Raw genomic sequence first — 19,477 nt, 5'->3', positions numbered from 1 at the left:
CAGTAGCTATTCCAATTTTTATTCATTCTATATTATAGGGTTTGCAAAACTCAGATGCATCTGTTACTTTAATTCATTTTGAACTTATCTTTATATCTTATATTTTTATTGAAGCAACCAAATTTGAAATGATGTTCCGCTATTTAATATACGATCGAAATATGATTTACAATTAACATTTATTCTAATTTCATTACAAAACACGAAAGGTGAGCAAGATAAAAAGAAGAAAGAAGAAAATGAAATCAAGATTACTTGCGAAGTTAAAATGCCCTCCGGAGCTTGTACTTGGCAGGTAATGTTCAAAAGCAAAAGCTGAAAGTTTAATGAAAGAACAGGATCACTCCAAAACGTTTCTCACTGTACATTCTTTGAACACAATACTAAGCGAATGTAATTAATACATTGGAACAGTACAACCTATTATTTTATGGGTGGCTTAGTTGTTTCAGAAGCATTGTTAATTTGCTTTAAAAAGGTAAAACGACCTTTGTTTTCAAAGCTGATGTAATGGAAAATCTTGTACCGAACATAATGTGACAGATCACTGTACTAAAGAACAAACACAGAGCAATACCAATGGCACACGCGCAGAGCACATAGTGCACATATTTCATGAAAACATTTCGTACACATATTACGGCAAACCTTGTCCAACATGATTCCATGAAATACTTAAACCTTACAGGTAATAAATAGTATGGCTTTTAATTTTATTTTTTATTAACTCTATTTAACATCCATCCACTCTTAAAGTTGCCATCATTATGCATTTGAAGAAGTTGTTTAGAATGTCAATAGGCCCACCAGTTCATATAGATGTTTGAACCATTGCAAAATTAAACATTCCATGTTCAGTTCACAATCAACTATATGAGAAACACATCAGTCTTTATCAGTCAAACTGGTTAAAACTATAACCACAAAAGGGAAAATGAACTTATTTTGCTAAATGAAATTGAATTTACAATGATAGATGCTTTAGATTGATTTGGTTATTAAATATCCCAATATCAATACAGTCAGATCTGGGCTGAGGAAAATAAAACAGGAAAGAAAAGACGAACAACAATACCCTCCCCCCGCAAAAAAATAAACATACAATGAAACAAAAAACCCAATCCATAAAAACAAGAACACGTAATCTGAGTAATATCAACAGCATAACAAGCAAATGATCGATGAAAATGAAATGAACCACGATGTGTTTGTTTTATTCATCAACGATTGCAATAGGTTCAAAGAGGTACAATACAGTCAGAAAGAAAATAACTTGTACAAAAATCCATTACATTGAATTCTAAAAAATGTTTTCACAGTAGGAACAGTAAATGAAAAAAGCACACCATCTTTAGTGACGAAGGGTGGGAGAGGGAGGCTTCAGTTTAGAACAGCTTACATTAGAGAAAGGTGAAAATCGTAAAGAAAACTTTAGCGGCGGGGCTTTGGGCGGGGCTTTGGGCGGGCTTCATAATCCGAAGGATATAGGTCTCAATAAGGACTACCGGCGCATCTCCTGGAATAATACTCAAATTTGCACGAATAGAGTCGTGTCAAAAACAATGTGTGCTGAAGGTACAGTACTTACATGTCCTTAAGGTGAATTATTTATATTTAAAACGAAAAAGAACAAAAACAAACCAAAACAACTTTATTTATTTTTATACTCTTTTCACATGAACTCTCTGATTGTTCCTGGTAATGCTTATTGTAAGTAAACAGATTTTATACATGTTAAACTTTAAATAATTGCGATTACGCCTTTTGTTATTCCCAAAACATAGTTTTTCTCGCGTTTGTCAGTTGTGAATGAAGAAGGTTGAACAAATATGGTTTTGTCCATTACACCCTAATTCTAACACCGTTCAACCTATCTAAAAAGTCAAGGAACTTCTTATTTTTTTTGTGGTAAAGCAAAGTATGTTATCATTTAGATAATCATTTATGGCATGGGTCTTGATGTTGTACTCCATGCCACTGTAAAAAGGTTCTGTCTGAACAAAGATATATATATATATATATATATATATATATATATATATATATATATATATATATATATATATATATATATATATATATATATATATATATGGGGGATGCGAGGCCTGGGCCTGACGTCCCGCTTGCCAAAGGAAAGTGAAGCGTCTCTCATAGCCTCTCCTTTCCAGGTGTCGTGATCGCCGCAGGACCACTGTCTCACTCTGCTGGGCAGGAGGTTACTTGCATATGGCCTCTCCTACACTATTGTGTCCACAGCAGCACCTTCACGCGGCCCCCCCCCCCTTTTTCACAGAGCCTGCTGTGTGGCGCGACCGAGTGCCCGGCGGTATAACTGCGTGGGCAGACTGGGCTCGTTAGCCTTGGCAAGCAGCCAGTCTAAGAGAAGGGCAGATAAAGCTCGGTAGCCTTGTTAGGTAGTTCGTCTAGGAGAAGGAAACTCTGATTCAAAACCCACCAAGTCTCATCCATTGGATGATGGCTCCTTTGGACCCCACCAGCAATGACGAGAGGGGGATCCTGACGTCTGCACAGCCCAGAATCTCCATACTCCACGCCCAGGCTTGCGCCCTGGAGAGGTCACTCCAGTCTCGCTACTGAGTGAGAAAACAACACGGAAGCTGACAGTTTACGGGTTATAAGTCCCACCCGATTGGCGTAGGGAAGGGTCGCCACGGGTCAGCTTTGACGGTTGGAGGGATCATCGTGTCCCACTGGCCGACTTTCGCCCGCCTCAAGCCGGGAAGCCCCTGGTCAATAAGGTGTTGACCCGACATCGTCTGCCTGCTCCAGTGGGAGTCTGGAGCTCAGTGTGTTGCTCAGTATGACAAGCAGACAGAAATTCCACACCAGACAAAAGAAACAAGAAACCAATAAAGAAGACTCCAGCTCTTCGATTCGCAAGCTGGAATGTGCGCACCATGTTCACAGGCATCTCCGACGACCTCAGGGAAGTGGACGACACCAGAAAGACGGCCATCATCGATAGAAAACTCACCAGACTAAATATCAGCATAGCTGCCCTCCAGGAAACTAGGCTTGCCTCTAGTGGCTCCCTCAGAGAGGAAAACTATACCTTCTTCTGGAAGGGTCGAGAACATGAGGAGCCCCGCCAGCACGGAGTGGGCTTCGCCATCAAAAACAATTTCATGGCCACGGTTGAACCTCCCAAAGGGGGGCACTGAGCGTCTCTTGTCCATTCGCCTCACCACTGCTGCAGATCCTGTCAACATCATCAGTGTTCACTCCCCCACCCTCACGTCTTCGGAAGACACAAAGGATCAGTTCTATGGGCAGTTGGACTCATGGCACTGGAAAGATCAACGAAAACGGTCAGAGACTGCTGGAGCTGTGCACCTACCATGGCCTGTGCGTCTCCAACACCTTCTTTAAGTGCAAGCCACAACACAAAGTGTCATGGAAACACCCCAGGTCTCATCGCTGTTACCAACTCGACTTGGTCATCACCAGGCGCAATGCCCGTAACAGCGTCCTCTCCACCAGAACCTACCACAGAGCAGACTGCGACTCCGACCATGCCCTCGTGAGCACCAGGGTGCGACTACTGCCACACACACTACACCGCTCAAAACCAAAAGGACGCCCTCGCATAAACACTGCGCAGATGTCGTTCCCCTTTAAGGTGGATGAGTAAGTGTCCACCATGGACAAGGCTCTCCAGAACCTGCCAGAGCACGATGCCACAGCCAAGTGGAACGCCATGAAGGGTGCCATCTACAGTACAGCCATGTCCACGTTTGGCAAGAAAGAACGACCCAGCCAGGACTGATTCAACGCACACCTAACAAGGATGGAACCACTAATCGAGGAGAAACGAAAAGCCTTTATAGCTTACAAAAATGCCCTAATGAACGGACGTTTGCTGCTCTCAGAGGTGCCCGAAGCAACACGCAACTCATCGCTAGACACTGCGCGAACGAGTACTGGCAACAACTGTGTGAAGGAATCCAGCACAGTGTCGAGTCCAGAAACGTCCACGGTATGTACAGTGTCATCAAGAAGGCTCTACGGCCCTACAGTGAAAGTAGTCGTTCCCCTGAAATCTCTGATGGGAGAGAAGATCACAGACCGTGGGAAACAGATGGCCAGATGGGTGAAGCACTTCTCAGAGCTATACTCCCGAGAAACGTCAGACACCGATGCAGCCCTCAGCAGCATAAAGAATCTGCCCACCATGGAGGAGCTCGACAAGGTGCCAACCTTAGAGGAGCTCAGCAAAGCAATTGACTCCGTCCCAAACGACAAAGCACCAGGTAGTGACACCATCCCGCCAGAAGCTATCAAACGTGGGAAACCAACATTGCTTCAGCCACTGCATGAGCTACTTTGCCTCTGCTGGGAGGAAGGAGCAGTCCCCCAAGACTTGCGCGACGCCACAATTGTGACTCTTTACAAAAACAAGGGCGACCGCAGTGACTGTAATGATTACAGAGGGATCTCGCTCCTGAGCATCGTTGGTAAAGTGAAAGCCCGCATCATACTCAACAGGCTGCAGGTGCTGGCGGACCGTGTGTACCCGGAATCCCAGTGCGGCTTCAGAGCAGGCAGGTCGACGACAGACATGATCCTCTCCCTACGACAACTCCAAGCGAAGAGCAGAGAGCAAGGTCAACCACTCTAAATGATGTTCATCGACCTCACCAAGGCCTTTGACTTGGTCAGCAGGAAGGGCCTTTTTGAACTTCTCAGTAAAATCAGTTGCTCCCCAAAACTCATCAGCATGATAATCTCTTTCCATGCAGATATGAAGGGAACAGTCCTGTATGATGGATCCTACTCAACCTCCTTCCCAATTAACAGCGGCGTGAAGCAGGGCTGCGTGCTGGCGCCAACCCTTTTCGGAATCTTCTTCTCCCTGCTCCTGTACTACGCCTTCGACTCGTCCACTGATGGCATATATCTACACACCAGGTCCGCCGAGAGGCTGTTCAACCTGGAACGACTGCGCTCGAAGACCAAAGTGACGGCTGTGCTCATCAGGGAGATGCTTTTTGCAGATGACGCGGCTCTTGTGACCCACACCGAGGGAGCCCTACAGAGACTGGGAGACCGTTTCGCTGATGCCCGCATGCAGTTTGGGCTCACCATCAGCCTGGAAAAGACAAATGTCAGCGTGCAAGATACCACCATTGCCCCTTCCATCACAATCGATGGTGTCACCCTGGAAGCAGTCAACAACTTTACCTACCTGGGGTCAACCATCAGCAACACTCTCTCGCTTGATATGGAGCTGGACAGAAGGCTTGGAAAGGCAAACACCTTCATAGCACGATTAACGAAGGGGGTGTGGGAAAACAACACGCTGACAGAGCACACCAAGGTCCAAGTCTACCAGGCCTGCGTTCTCAGCACCATTTTATATGGAAGTGAGACCTGGTGTACCTACATGAGGCAAGAGAGCCCGCTAATCTCCTTCCATATACGGTTACTTAAACGCATCCTGAAAATCAGCTGGCAAGACCGTGTCCCACACAGCGAGATCATGCAGCGTTCAAGTACCCCCCAACATGTACTCCCTGCTGAGCAAACGCCGCCTTCGATGGCTGGGACACGTTCGACGCATGGAAGATGGGAGACTGCCAAGGGACATCCTATATGGACAGCTGGCCACTGGCACGAGAAGAGTCGGCCGCCCCTCACTCCGTTTCAAGGAGGTCTGCAAGAGGGACATGAAGGCATGCGACATTTCACCCGATGGATGGGAAGTGCTGGCTGAGGACCAAGGCACCTGGAGACTGGAGGTAAACAAGGGCATATCAGTCGCTGATGCGAGGAGAGGCCAGTTGGCGGCAGAGAAACGTGACAGAAAGAAGAACGCGGCAGCAAAGACAGTAACTCAGACTTCCCAATATGTCTGCACCAACTGCAATAGGGACTGTCACTCGCGTATAGGCCTGCACAGCCACATCAGACGATGCCAACACCCCAAAGACAGACAACACCCCAAGGGCGCTATTCGCATGGTCTCTCGAGACTGAGTCGCCAATGATGTGTGTGTGTAGCAGAGAAACGATGAAACATGCAAACAATAATCACCACGATTGAATCCTCTCATTAGTTTAATTTAGCAATAACAATGATTGTTGCGCTAATTAAAATGTGATAAAATGTTTTTGTGACATTCTCTTCATGTGGATAATCTTTGAATGTATGTTTGTAACGATTATCATGATTTGGCTATAGCTTTTTCCGGAACGGTAGGTCTTAATACCATTCTCAGAGGCTGGAAATAATAGCTGAAGGGTAGGATGGTTATCTGTGTATATATGTTTTTCTCTACGCTTAAGGCTATATCAGTACTCAAACTCAAGATTCTGTTTATAGTGTATAATATTTAAATATCGTTATTTTTATTCTTTAGCCTCTGCTTTACAGATGCAAATGTAGTTATATCATATTTAGCATTTTGGGGCATTAAGGTTCCATAACAGAATGTAGTGTGAAGTCAGGGAAAAAAAATAAAGACTCAAACTTCAAAGGAACAAGAAGATAATTTGCCATTATTAATATGTGCCAGTCAAGACTGGTTTATTTTGAATTGCTATGTCAAATTGCTGCAATAGGGTTCATGAATCAACCATTTGAAAATCCAGTGTATTTTGGTTTGTTACGTATTTCATAATTTGTAACTGGCTAACACTAAATTATTGAAAGAAATATTACTTCTGGCAGATGAAAGAGGTTTCTGAGATTTTATTTTTTTATATGCATATATTAATATTGTTGTTATAGTCGGAGAATTTACATCTGAATACCGAATACAGCGTTCTTCTTTCAGTTTGGACAAAAATCTTTCTTGAAATCATTTGTTGTTCTTTGTCAGTTCAATGGAAGATTTAAGGGATGACTAGAGCAAATATGATAATTCACATACGGGCTTTAGTTTCTCTATTAAGTATCACGCTTATCTTTGTTCTTCAATGTACACAATACTTTTCTTGTCAGGTTTGTGCCACGTAATCATTTAACGACTACATTTGCAGGTGAAATAATTCATTTTCGTGTGGAATGAATTTCTCTGTAACTAATGGATAGTCATCGAAATAGTTGTGCAGATGTAATGGACTCTTTAAATCTACTTTTAAAATACAACCAGCATCATTTTCATCTCATATTCCGAAGGAATGGTGATGTACTCATAGAATTTATTCAGCTGCATGTATTGGCACATAGTCAATTTCTGAAGATTGTTTATACAGAGGAACATTGGCAACCATAACCATTGGATACTGAGCTATTAGAACGTGATCGCAAACATTGTTCCCTATTTCAATTGTTTAGGTTGTATTCGTGACTTACTTCAGAATATCTCTCTCTCTCTCTCTCTCTCTCTCTCTCTCTCTCTCTCTCTCTCTATATATATATATATATCCTTGCATCATGAAGTTATTAGTAAAACACTTCTATTGGTTTTATGGCTCTTTCATTAAAACGTTAATGAAAAAACATGAATAAAATGTATTTCCGCTAATATTTAGGTGTCATATTTGTAAACTCTCTTGGATTTTCTATATTTTATCATCACTTAGATCTTTAATCAGTTTTACTGAATGTACCATGAATCTAAAACTGAACACAACATGTATTGTGCTTTGAAATACTACTCCTTTTCCTTCTTTCATGAATGTCAGCTATGATATTTGTACTGAATGAAATACAGTTTTGATCTTAGTTATATTGTTTACCTATTCATCCTGATTATTTTCATCCAGTGTTTTGACGAACAGGACATGAAATTAATGAATAATGGCATCTAGTTAGGAAGCACTGTAACTCAGATTGTATTTGTTATGTGCTAACATCAATACTTGCCAGTTAAGTGATTCTTTTTTGAATTTTGACATTACATATTGCATTCTTGTAGATATAGATATATTTGTAGAAAGAAAATGTTTTTATCTTCATTTATTAACGATATAGGTTTGACAACTTTTGTTGTTAATTCGCAACATTACTCAACACATCGTAACATACTTGATTACAATTTTCTCTTCAATATGTTTTTATCTTCATTTATTAACGATATAGGTTTGACAATTTTTGTTGTTAATTCGCAACATTACTCAATGCATCGTAAAATACTTGATTACAATTTTCTCTTCAATAAAGTTTGTTTCTCTTTTGGATCGAATCACGCTAAATACAAAACTCTGATCGAATGCGTGTCTTTATAGTGTACTTGATAATTCTGCTTCGCAAAGTCCGTGCACAACGGGTGTGCCTTCTCCAGAGCTGTGCCGTTGTGTGTCGATTTCGTCTTTTCACAGGTAAAATTATACATACGATACACGTTGCTTCTGGCTCGATGATGCATTACGATCACAATAAAACAAGACCAGGAATATTGAATGTATTCTAATAGATTTTAAATATTAGAACTGAGCCTTTTTCATTCATTATATCTCTTGAGTTATCAACATGTAAACATAATTTTTATGCTCCCGAAGATTTCTAGTCCACTTAAACATTACGCAGTTTTCCTCCATATAAATGTCTGTTAAATGTGATAGCACCACTGTATAATTCTTATTCAAAGATATTGATCTTTCCGTCTTTGAAGTCATTAGCATCATCCTAATGAAATACAATTAAAATGCAAATTCACTGTAACCAGTTGAATATTTTTGTTCACAAATTAGTCTTACTTTACCGTTTCTTCCAAGTTTCTTATCTTTCTCCCCATTTAAGACATAACATCATGGTTCGAACGCCTAAGTTTTTCCAGAAACTTACTAAAATGTATTGCAAATAAAAATTATATCTTTATCAGCTTCCAATAAATTTGGGTATACTAGTTTTAATTCAGAAATTCCCCAATTTGTAAACGATGAACTCGGATATGCAGAAATATTTAGAAAATTAGTGAAAATGCGTGTGCATGACCAGCATTTTGGGCTATCTATACATATCAGAAAACCATGCATAAAGTAGATTTCTACGTTTGTCGCTAGCGCGGATCTAATGACCTCATGTAAAAGCATTTTAAAGTATTACGTAACATTTATATAGATATCTCTCAGGATGCAGTTGAGTACATTTGGAATTCATTTGAAATACCACCGGAATTCATTTTAAATTTCAATATATAGTCTTAGGAAATATATTATTTGATGAATTTTACTAAATTTGTTGGTTTCCCTCTTTTCTGTTACTTACTTAAAAATCATAGCTATTGGTAAATAGCATATTTGTCACACACACACACACACACACACACACACACACACACATATATATATATATATAATTATTATTATCAGCCCACTACACTACTCAGACCATGGAAAGTTCCAGCTGCAAAGAGCTCTTCGAGATTACTAACAAGCTAATGTCAAGGAACAAACCTACACCACTTCCTACTACCTTGTCTCCAGTCGACATTCCGGACATCTTTGCAAATTTCTTCCGTGATAAAGTAAAAACCATTAGAGATAAGCTTGACACCCCAATTTCAATTGACTCGTCGTCACCATACAGTTGGGATACAAAATTTGAGCGGCAACCATTAGCAGCATTTGAACCTGTCTCTATGGATTTCGTACGTACAATCCTGATGAAGAGTGCACCAAAGTCACGTGAACTTGATCCAATTCCAACATCACTGCTGCTTGAGTGCTTAGATCCAGTATTGCCTTCACTGACTGATGTTATTAATACCTCTCTCTCATCCGGGGTATTCCCATCATTTTTCAAAACTGCCATTGTAAAGCCTCTGCTGAAGAAACCAACACCAGACCATAACGATTTAAAGAACTACTGCCCAGTTTCTAATCTCCCGTTCATATAAAAAAAAATCTTGTATCTCATCTGAATTCAGTCCTTTTAGCAATGTGCAATCTGCATATCCCCCTTGTCACAGTAGTGAAACTATACTTCTAAAAGTAGTTAATGACATTCTCTCTGCTTTGGATAGCGGAAAGATTACAGTCCTCACCCTCCTTGATTTGTCTGCAGCATTTGGCACAATAGACCATGATATATTACTTCACCGTCTCCAGCATGTATTTGGCATTCATGATACAGCCTTACTGTGGTAGTAGTCCTACTTGGTCAACAGGACACAAATTGTATCTGCAAATGGAATACACTCCAGCCCAGTTGATCTATGTTGTGGTGTTTCACATGGGTGTGTTCTTGGACCTGTTCTCTTCATTCTATACACTCATTCGGTCTCAAGTGTCATAAATCACCATCCAGTGTCTCACCAATTGTACGCTGATGACACCCAAATATACAAATCTAGCCACCCAACTGAAGTTGATGCTACCATCCAAGGTGTAGAGAGGCGCATTTCTGATGTGAAGTCATGGATGACTTGTAACAAGCTGCAGACGAATGATGATAAAACTGAGGTCACTCTGATCACAACACAAAGATTTTCTCATTCACATCCTTTACCTCAAACAATAAATATCAGCAACACCAACATTAAATTCACACAATCAGTACGAAACCTAGGTGTTACTCTTGACAGTACTCTCACATTGCACCAGCATGTCATGAACATATGCAAGGCTGCATATCTTGAGCGGAGACGCATCGGTTCAATTCGCAAATATCTTTCAGTTGATGCCACTAAAACACTGGTGTGTTCATTAGTACTTTCAAGACTGGACTATTGTATCTCAATTTTTTCTGGTTCATCTCAATATCTGCTCCAGAAACTTCAAAAAGTTCAAAACACAGCTGCTCGGATCATACTTAGAGTACCACGATCAGAGCACACCTCCCCGCTGCTCTGTACCCTAAACTGGCTATCCATTCGATCCAGAATCAAACACAAAATTTGTTCTCTGTGCTACGTTTCACTGTCGGACTTTAGTCCAACATACCTATCCGACCTCACCGATGTGTACACACCAGCAAGAGACTTACGCTCCTCTTCTGAGAATCGTAAACTCATTATTCCCACTATGAAAACAAAGTCATAACGACAGCGTTCTTTTGCATACCAGGGCCCAGCAACGTGGAATGAATTGCCCACTGAATTTAGACACATATACACAGTGATCCCATTCAAGAGTGTTCTCAAAACTCACTTATTTCGACTGCAAGAACAAACTTAAAGACCTAATAATGTTTCCTACCTTAAATATTCTCAGCATGTTTTTTATATTTTCTAATTTCATGGTGTTTGTTTTTGTAATCATATCATTATATTTTTTTATCTTCTAGGTGTTGTCTCATGTTGTAAAGCGCTTAGAGCTTCTAAAGATTGGGCGCTATACAAAGTCCTCATTATTATTATTATTATTATTATTATTATTATTATTATTATTATTATATGTATAAAGAATACAAATCATATGCCGAATAACAGTCCTTTCGAGTGCACTGGATCCAGCAAGGGATCATATTTGTCAGGGATTGATTAAGATAAATGTAATAAACTGACTACAAACAGTGCAAAACTAGTATCGAACCTTTGGAACTCGAAACCAGGAAAGAAAAGGAATCTTACTGGAGACGCCGCCTTAGAATATTGAAACCAAGCGGTTTAAACCAAGAAGACTAGAATAAGACAGCCATTCACAAAAAAAATTACCTTTTTGCAGCCGGCATATTCTATTTTCTTGTTCTTTCTAAGTATTCATCTGTGTCAAACCAGCTTTCTACTTCCAACCTTCGTTCTTCTTCCTCTTTTAGTCGTCTTCTTTTTTCTTTTCATCTTTCCCTGTCTATTTCTCTTAGTGCTTTAAGTACTGGGCTTGCTGTTCTTATTTCACTTGCCTCAGAGTTAGATGACTCTTTTTTATTTTCTTTTTCTTGGAGTTGTTGTTGTTTCTGTTGCATTCTTATTTTTATTTTTTCTTCTTGTTGTCGAATTCTCCTCCAATATGGATATATCTCGTCAGGTTTCCATGCTGGTTCTTGTTGGTTTTGCTGTTTTGGTGTGGGATCTGTATTTTCTTGCTGTTTTGGCTTTGTACTTTGTTGCTGTTGTAGTTGTATATTTTCTTGCTGACTTTGTGGGTTTTGTTGTTGCTTTTGTTGTCCTGGTACTTGTTGTTGTTGTTGCTTTTGGTCTATTTTTGTCTGTACTTGCTGTCCTACTGGAGTCTGTACTTGCATCTGTACTTGTATCTGTTGTGGTTGTTGTTGTTTTAGATCTTGTCGTTGTTGTTGAGTTTTCTGCACTTGCTTTGGATCTGTGGTTTCTTGTTGCTGTTGTAGTTGTATTTGTCCTTGTTAACTTTGTGGATTTTGTTGTTGTTGTCGGTTCTGTTGTTGTTGTTGCTTATATTCTTGCTGTATATCTTCTGCTTTCTTCTGTTTGTCCTCGTTCCTTAAGTTTATATCGTGATTTTGGTCTTGCGGCTGTTGTTGTTGCTTATTAACCTGTTTACTGTTTTCTAGTTCAGTATGGACTTGTGGCTGTTGCTGTTGTTGTTGATTTTGTTTTCCTGGTAGTTGTTGTTGTTGTTGCCTTGGGTCCATTTTTGCGTATGTGCTTGTTGTATGTTCTCCTTTGGAATATGTACTGGACTATGTACTTGCATCTGGTGCGGTTGTTGTTGCTTTAGGTCTTGTCGTTGTTGTTTAGTTTCTTGCAGTTGCTTTGGATTTGTAATTTCTTGCTGCTGTTGTTGTTGTATTTGTCCTTGTTGTCTTTGTGGGCTTTGTTGTTGTTGTCGGTTCTTATGTTCATATTGTATATTCTCTACTTCTGTCTGTGTGTCCATGTTTCCTGATCTTGTCTGATGATTTTGATATTAGCTTGTTGTTGTTGTTGTTGTTGCTTATTTAATTGTTGATTGATTTCTACTTCAGTCTGTACTTGTGATTGCTGCTGTTGTTGTTGTTTTTTCTGTTTTTTGCTGAGTTCTCTGTGGTTGTTCTGGAGCTGATGCTTGTTGTTGTTGTTGTTGTCGGTTTGTTCTATCTTCAATTACTGTTGCTTGATTTTGTGGACATTTAAAAGGTGTATGTCCCATTTTTCCACATCTATTGCATTTTCTATCAAATATGCAACCTTTATACCAAGTTTTGGCAACAAATCCAAACATATAGAAGGTTCTTTTGATTCTCTTTAATTTTCTCTTTTCAATCTCTAATATTCTTGTACCGTCATATATTGTCGTTGACTCAATCATTCCCTTTCTCGATATCATTGGTATTTGAAATTTTTCTTCGAACGTTTGACTATTTCCTCTAGTGGAATTTCTAAAGGGATATCCGTCACATGCAGGTCTCCTGTCTGTTTTTTTAATTTTCCGTAGGATGGGTATTGGTTTCTTTACTATAACGTTCTCCTTTCCAACGTACATTTCTCCATATGGTAAAACCGGTGTTTTTCCTTTCGGTCGTATAATGTAGCCTTTACATCCGTTGGGGTTAATGGAGTATACTCTGTTTAAGCACTCGGGATTTGCTATCTTCATTGTGGTTGGTATTTTCTCTCTTGGAATGTGTTTCGTCTCTAATTCTTGTGTTCCTTCTCTGTAACTGCATTCCAAGTAGCTCCCGTCTTGCGTGTCGATTCTTCTTAGCTTGAAAAATTTACTCAGTTGGTTTATTTCTTTCCTCGTCGCCATGTTTCCTTGTGCACTGGTTCGTTTTAGTTGACATTCTATTTGTTGATTTTCCATGGTATATACATACCGTTTGTTTTTGTAGATATTTATGTGATTTTATATTCCGTCTTTTCGTTTCTGGCAGTCTGTAATGGACAGAGTCCTGTGTGTGTGTGTGGGGGGAGAACCTCTAATCTGTTTGCTTGCCATTGCCGACGATATAACGACAGACTGTACTTCTCAAGAAGGAGTATAAGAATATTTTATTTTCAATAATTCTCTAAATTTGCTTATTGATCACCCAATAACCTATAATTACAACTATAACAATGAAATATTTGGGATACAATTTGCGCGTACATAAATTTACATAAAATAACAGATGACGCTATGGCTCATCGATTTCTAGGTCAATATAAAATATCTTTTAGTATCCGCAACAAGTCATAGTCACGTAAATTTTACAAAGACAACGGTTTGTCTGTTTTATTTGTTTGTCTAGTCTATGTTTTGTATTTGCCTTTGAAAAAGACTTATTAAGAGTTGAAAGCGCTTCGAAAACAAATGTACACATATACTAAGTGCAAAGTGCAATCGAATAATCCGATGGATAAACATCACATGACCCAGTTCTAAGAGCGGTGCTTGTCAAATTGCCCCTCCACCACTAAAACAAAGCCTACTCCAAAAAGCAAAATCAAACAAACAAAAAGTACAGTAAAAACAATAACAGAAAAGAAGAAGAAGAAAAGAAAAGAAACAAAAACGAAAACACGAGTCTCCGGTGTATCCTATTTACAAGAGAATGCTCTAAGCCGTGTATATGTATTAGTCAGCATGATTGAAAAGTCTCACAGTCTTGCCTTATCATTCTCTCTCTTTCTCTCTCTCTCTCTCTCTCTCTCTCTCTCTCTCACTGACACACACACACACACACACACACACACAGATCATTGTAATATTTTTCGGGATGTGTTCTATATTGATCGCTTCCATATTTGTCCAACACCACCATTCATTGTATTCAGATATTAAAAAAACAAAATATATCTCTATTTTGCATTGATCATTTCCCCACCCCATCATATTTAAAGGAGATTTTCCTGTACGATTAAACTTCATTTGCCACATAAACTAAAAAATGATATCTTGCAATTTATGTATAGCTTGGAGTCTATGATGATAAAAAGCTAAATAATTAATTTCTCTCTTATTATCGAACTTAGAAAGTAGCCTGTGTTAAATATACATAGAGTAGCCTTTGCACGTGCCAAGTAAGAAAACGTACATCAGTTGTCACACTTAATACTTCATACTTTATACGACGTAGATTTTACTTCATATTTTGAAGTTTGTTCTTTACACTTTAAAGTGTTTACTTTGTACTTTGTACTTTCGTGATAGGGTGCGTCAGTAATCACATTCAACCAGCTATAATCCAAGTTAGAAATTAGGTTTAGTAATGGGCATATGAGTAGTAAGGTGGAAATTTAACATGGAGAAAAATCGTGGGCCACTATAGCCTCAAGGGGAATTTAACATGGGAAATAGTCTTGGGCTACTCTAGCCTCAAGGGGAATTGAACATGGAGAAAAAGTCTTGGGCCACTCTAGCCTCAAGGGGAATTGAATATGGGATTTTTTTAAAAAAAAATTATTTTTTTTAAAATTTAAATTTAAATTTAAATTTAAAAAAGGGGTAGGCAATTGAAAAGTCATTCTCTTTTCGAGAAATATGGCTGGCCCTGAAAAGGGCCTTTGGCTTTCTTCTGCTTCTTCTTCTATTTCCTCCATTTCCTCATCCATCCCCTAATCTTTCCCCAAATTCCTTTGTTCTTCCTTTTTTCTTTTCAGGTAACCAGTCTGGGTGACCCATAGCCCTGAACTTCTCTTGTATCTTGATCCAATTGTTGTTGAGTTTGTCAAAGGCCTCTTTTTCCTTTAAGTTTTCCTTATCCTTTCGTTCTTTATTCCACTTGTCTTTGATCTTTTTCACTTCTTCCTCCATTACTTTTCTCATAAGTTGTTCCGATTTCTTAAGCTGGTCTAGGCCTTTTTTGACAAAGGACCACTCTGTCCATTCCATTACGTCTTCCAAAAAGCACCTGACTTCTATCACATTATCCATGGCTTCCTTTAAGTGACCAATCTTTACATACTCTGGATCTGTAAAGCCTCTTAGTCTTTTTACTTCTTCTTCTATCATCTCTTTCACCAGATCCATAGCTAATTTTAGGTTGGTCACTTGTCTTCTGACAAAATCACGGGTAAGTTCATGCTTCCATTCTCGTTCAATCCTTTCCACTGCATAAGCTCCATCCACCATCCAATACCAAATGTCTTTCAACTGGTTAAACAATTCTGTTACAGCTACCATCTTCCTTGTCTTTATTCCGTAGAATGGTTCCAACGACGAACGTGGTGGGTTCTTATAGTGAAAGCGCGGACGTGATGGAAAACATCCCCCTAAAACATAAAATTGATCTTACCTAGATCATGACCAAACATCGCGCGGACGTGAAGGAAAACATCCCCTACTTTCTCATTTCATATAATAAAACCCTAACTATACTCTCCACATACGCTAAGAAACAGTTAAAAAACCCATAATCTACTATTCACACAAACGTACGCTAGCCGTTACAAACACAAACACATACACTCACACTATGAATAAAGAGTTAGTGTTTATATTCACACTACCTACACACATTGGCAAATGGATAGTTATTTCTTTTCTAGAGTATTGGGTAGCCCTTAAAAGGGCTGTTTTTTGAACTCCAGATGCACCTATCTAATGATGGCACCTTCCTGGCCTGGCGCCACACACGCATCTTCTTCCCCAGTCTCCTTTCACCTTTCTTCTGGGGAGCGCAGAGGGAGGATGATTCGCTTCAGCACCCCAATCCTCTGTCTCGGGAATATTGTACGACATCCTCTCTCCTATTTTATTTTCCTCCTCTTCCCTCTGTCTTCTCTCCTCCTCTTCCTTCTTTATTCTTTCCTCTTCTACTATAGCCTCCGCGGCCAGTTCATTTAACAGGCGCCTGACATATTCCAGATGTATCTGGAGTTCAAGAAGTTTGCTTATTCTGCTATTCATTCTTGTGTTGATCAATCAACAAGGGTAGCTAGACTGCCGAACGAGCTTCAATTTATAGTGAAAGCGCGGACGTGAAGGAAAACATCCCCCCAAAAAACATAAAATTGATCTTACCTAGATCATGACCAAAAAAAACAACGCGCGGACCTAAAAGAAACACTCATTTTTTTATGCTACCCATCACTATTTTAAAATTTTTTATAAATCACTTCAATAGACTATCCACATACGCAAAGCAATCCAATCTAACCCAAAATATACACCTCAATCACCAAAAAAGACATCATTTTAATCTACTATCCATACCAACGTACGTTAGCACTTACAAACACACAATCTTATACACAAACACACAAACACATAACCTCACATTTTTTAAAAAAGAGTTAGTGTTTATATTCACACTACTCTACCTACACACATTGGCAAATGGATGGTTATTTCTTTTCTAGAGTATTGGGGTAGCCCTGAAAAGGGCTGTTTTTTTGGGTTTTTTTGTTTGCTATGGCAATCTTTTTTAGTTTCTAAGAATGCGATGTCCTCTGAGGATAGACTTTCTGGCGATAGGTCTGCTTCTTCGGAAAGAGAAGAAGAACTCTTTGGTGTCGATACGACAATCGACAAAGCCTCTGTCAGCTTCAGGTTGCTGCTGCTGTTGTTGTTGTTGTTGTTGTTGTTGCTGTTGCTGCTGTTGCTGCTGTCTCTGAAGTCTGTACTTCTCTGTCCATTCTTCTTTCTCCCTGTTCACTTCTTCTCTGAAGAGCTCTTCTATCAGGTCTTCAGTAACTTTTAGCATTCTCACATTCTCTATCTCTTCTGGCTTCGGTATCAGGCTGTGTCTGACCCTATGCAAATTCACGTAGGCTTCGTTGAGCTTAGCTAGTTTGGAGCACATCTTCGTAGGAGGATGAGTCGACAATGGATGGTTAGACTGGAAACAACCCCGGTTCTTAAAGTCAAAGCGCGGACGTGAAGGAAAACATCCCCACACGGTTTTCGAGTCGCAACGTTCAATGAGTGTCATGAGCGGGATAGTAAGAAATTAAAGAGCATGAATCCAACATTCTTATAGCTAAACAAACCACAAAGGCATTTTTTTCAAAACACAACATTTTTTATTCAATAATCACTTAACACTAAACAACAACTCTAACGTATTTTAAACAATAATCCAACATGATAACATCAAACATTTCTTCTCAATTTACAGTCTACTTTAAACAGGGCTGACAACGTTGTGAATGAAATTGTGATTTCCACTGTTGGAAATCATTAGGCCATTGATGGACACTACGTTCCCTAGCCTGAGACAAAAGATAAGCATAATGGTCACAAAACCATCGATCTACTTTCACATCGTTTCTAGAAGAAGAACGAGGATCAAAATGAGTCACTAAATGTTCTAAGGAATAGCCCAGGCTGCGATGATGCAGAAAATACACACAGTACTGTCCACACACCAAGGAATCTGTGCCTTGTAATTTCACATTATTGAATCGGGTGGTTTGAGCATTTCTTCTCATAAAGTCAATGATATCGTCTTCCAAAGGAGGCAATCCATACGAATCGAAATATTCCACACATCCTTCTTGAGGAAAGTAGACGGCTACCCAGTGGGTTCTTGGGAGATGACTGTCGTTCGTGTTGATCACGTAAGCTTGATGGTCTTTAGGTTTGCGATGAGGGAGTTCATCTTTAGCACAGACGACAGGATTCCAAGAAGCCGTGTACGAACTGTGGTTCAAAAGGTAATAAAGTTCCCAGGTATCCATTGTTTTGTGTGGGTTTTTTTCTTCTTCACAGGTAATAATACGTTGTCAATTCGATCCTGACTTTTTGCTTGAAAATGTCTGACAAATAACCGTTTCTTCGTTTCGTCTCCTCACTCTGATTCAGGAGAGCTTCGATACGATGGATCTCTTGAGTGGTTAATGGTGGACAAGAATGTTCACGCAAGTCTTTATACCACTGGTGCAACACGTCTTTGTCCGAGATGAGACTCCAAGCCTCGTCCAGATACTCGTCCAATTTTTCTTCTTGACTCAACATCAGGCATTTATCGTGTTGAATTTGACTGGGATGAGCGTTTTGACATCCATAGCAATTTTTCTTGATCAATTCCGTCATTTTTTCGACTAAGTGTTTGGCAAAACAGGAGACTAAATGGGCTTCTTGTTTTGGCCATCTTGACTTCATCATGAACACTTCTTCTTTTTCCACGGTCTCCTCACATTTCATGTCCAAAGTTTCTCCACTAGGTAAAGACGGATAACAGTCTTCCATGGCTTCTAGTAATCTAGAATAACTTCTCTCAAACTGTTGATTTCTATCGTATTATCGAATTCTGCATACAGGATGACGTTCACCGTTTCATCAGGGTCTCGGTCATTAAACTGAATTTCCACACGAATCTGGCCGGATTTTATAGGGTGGAAATGTCCCTCGTCGCTGCCTTGGTCAGGAGTGAAATCGAAAGCCCACAAAGCATAGCCTCCTGCATAATCCTCGTACGTAATACCGTGACTTGTATTGGTTCCTAACTGTCCGGTGGCTTCGTACAAGGACAAGTACGATCTCAAGTAATTCTTCTTGGTAAAGTCAGGTTCAAACGGTCGGGTACACAAGGTTTTGCCATCGCGACTGACTTCGATTTTGGACACGCCAAAGTGTTGAAAGTAGAAAGGATTTTTTTCGGCAGCTCCGTTGAAGGCTGCATTCTCGACGATACCAACGATCAAACGTTTGGGTAACTGTCCTTGGAACAGATGATCTTCGATCATGGATCGCTGTCCCTTGGGAATGGTGAAGGTTTTCACTTCCACGTGTCGTATGGGATACTT

The 19,477-nt window shown here is 39.7% G+C and overlaps 1 protein-coding gene across 2 annotated transcripts in view; it reads left to right on the top strand.

Annotated features, from left to right (window-relative positions):
* LOC149793310 (uncharacterized) overlaps nt 1-14,435 on the top strand; it is a 46,236-nt gene extending 31,801 nt beyond the window's left edge. Inside the window, exons 3-5 of one of the 2 annotated variants that reach the window (XR_016422758.1) lie at nt 210-295; nt 8,196-8,288; nt 9,282-14,435. The gene's annotated coding sequence lies outside the window, so the exon portion shown is untranslated. Of the gene's footprint in view, nt 1-209; nt 1,777-8,195; nt 8,289-9,281 lie in introns of those variants that run through there. The other variant, XR_016422759.1, reaches the window with a different exon arrangement.
* Nucleotides 14,436-19,477: the final 5,042 nt, after the last annotated feature.

The sequence above is a fragment of the Sinohyriopsis cumingii genome, chromosome 8, assembly GCF_028554795.1.
Source record: "Sinohyriopsis cumingii isolate HCF-2022 chromosome 8, ASM2855479v2, whole genome shotgun sequence".
In the NCBI taxonomy this organism is placed as follows: Eukaryota; Metazoa; Mollusca; class Bivalvia; order Unionida; family Unionidae; genus Sinohyriopsis; species Sinohyriopsis cumingii.
This window is presented reverse-complemented; position numbering and strand designations above follow the sequence as displayed.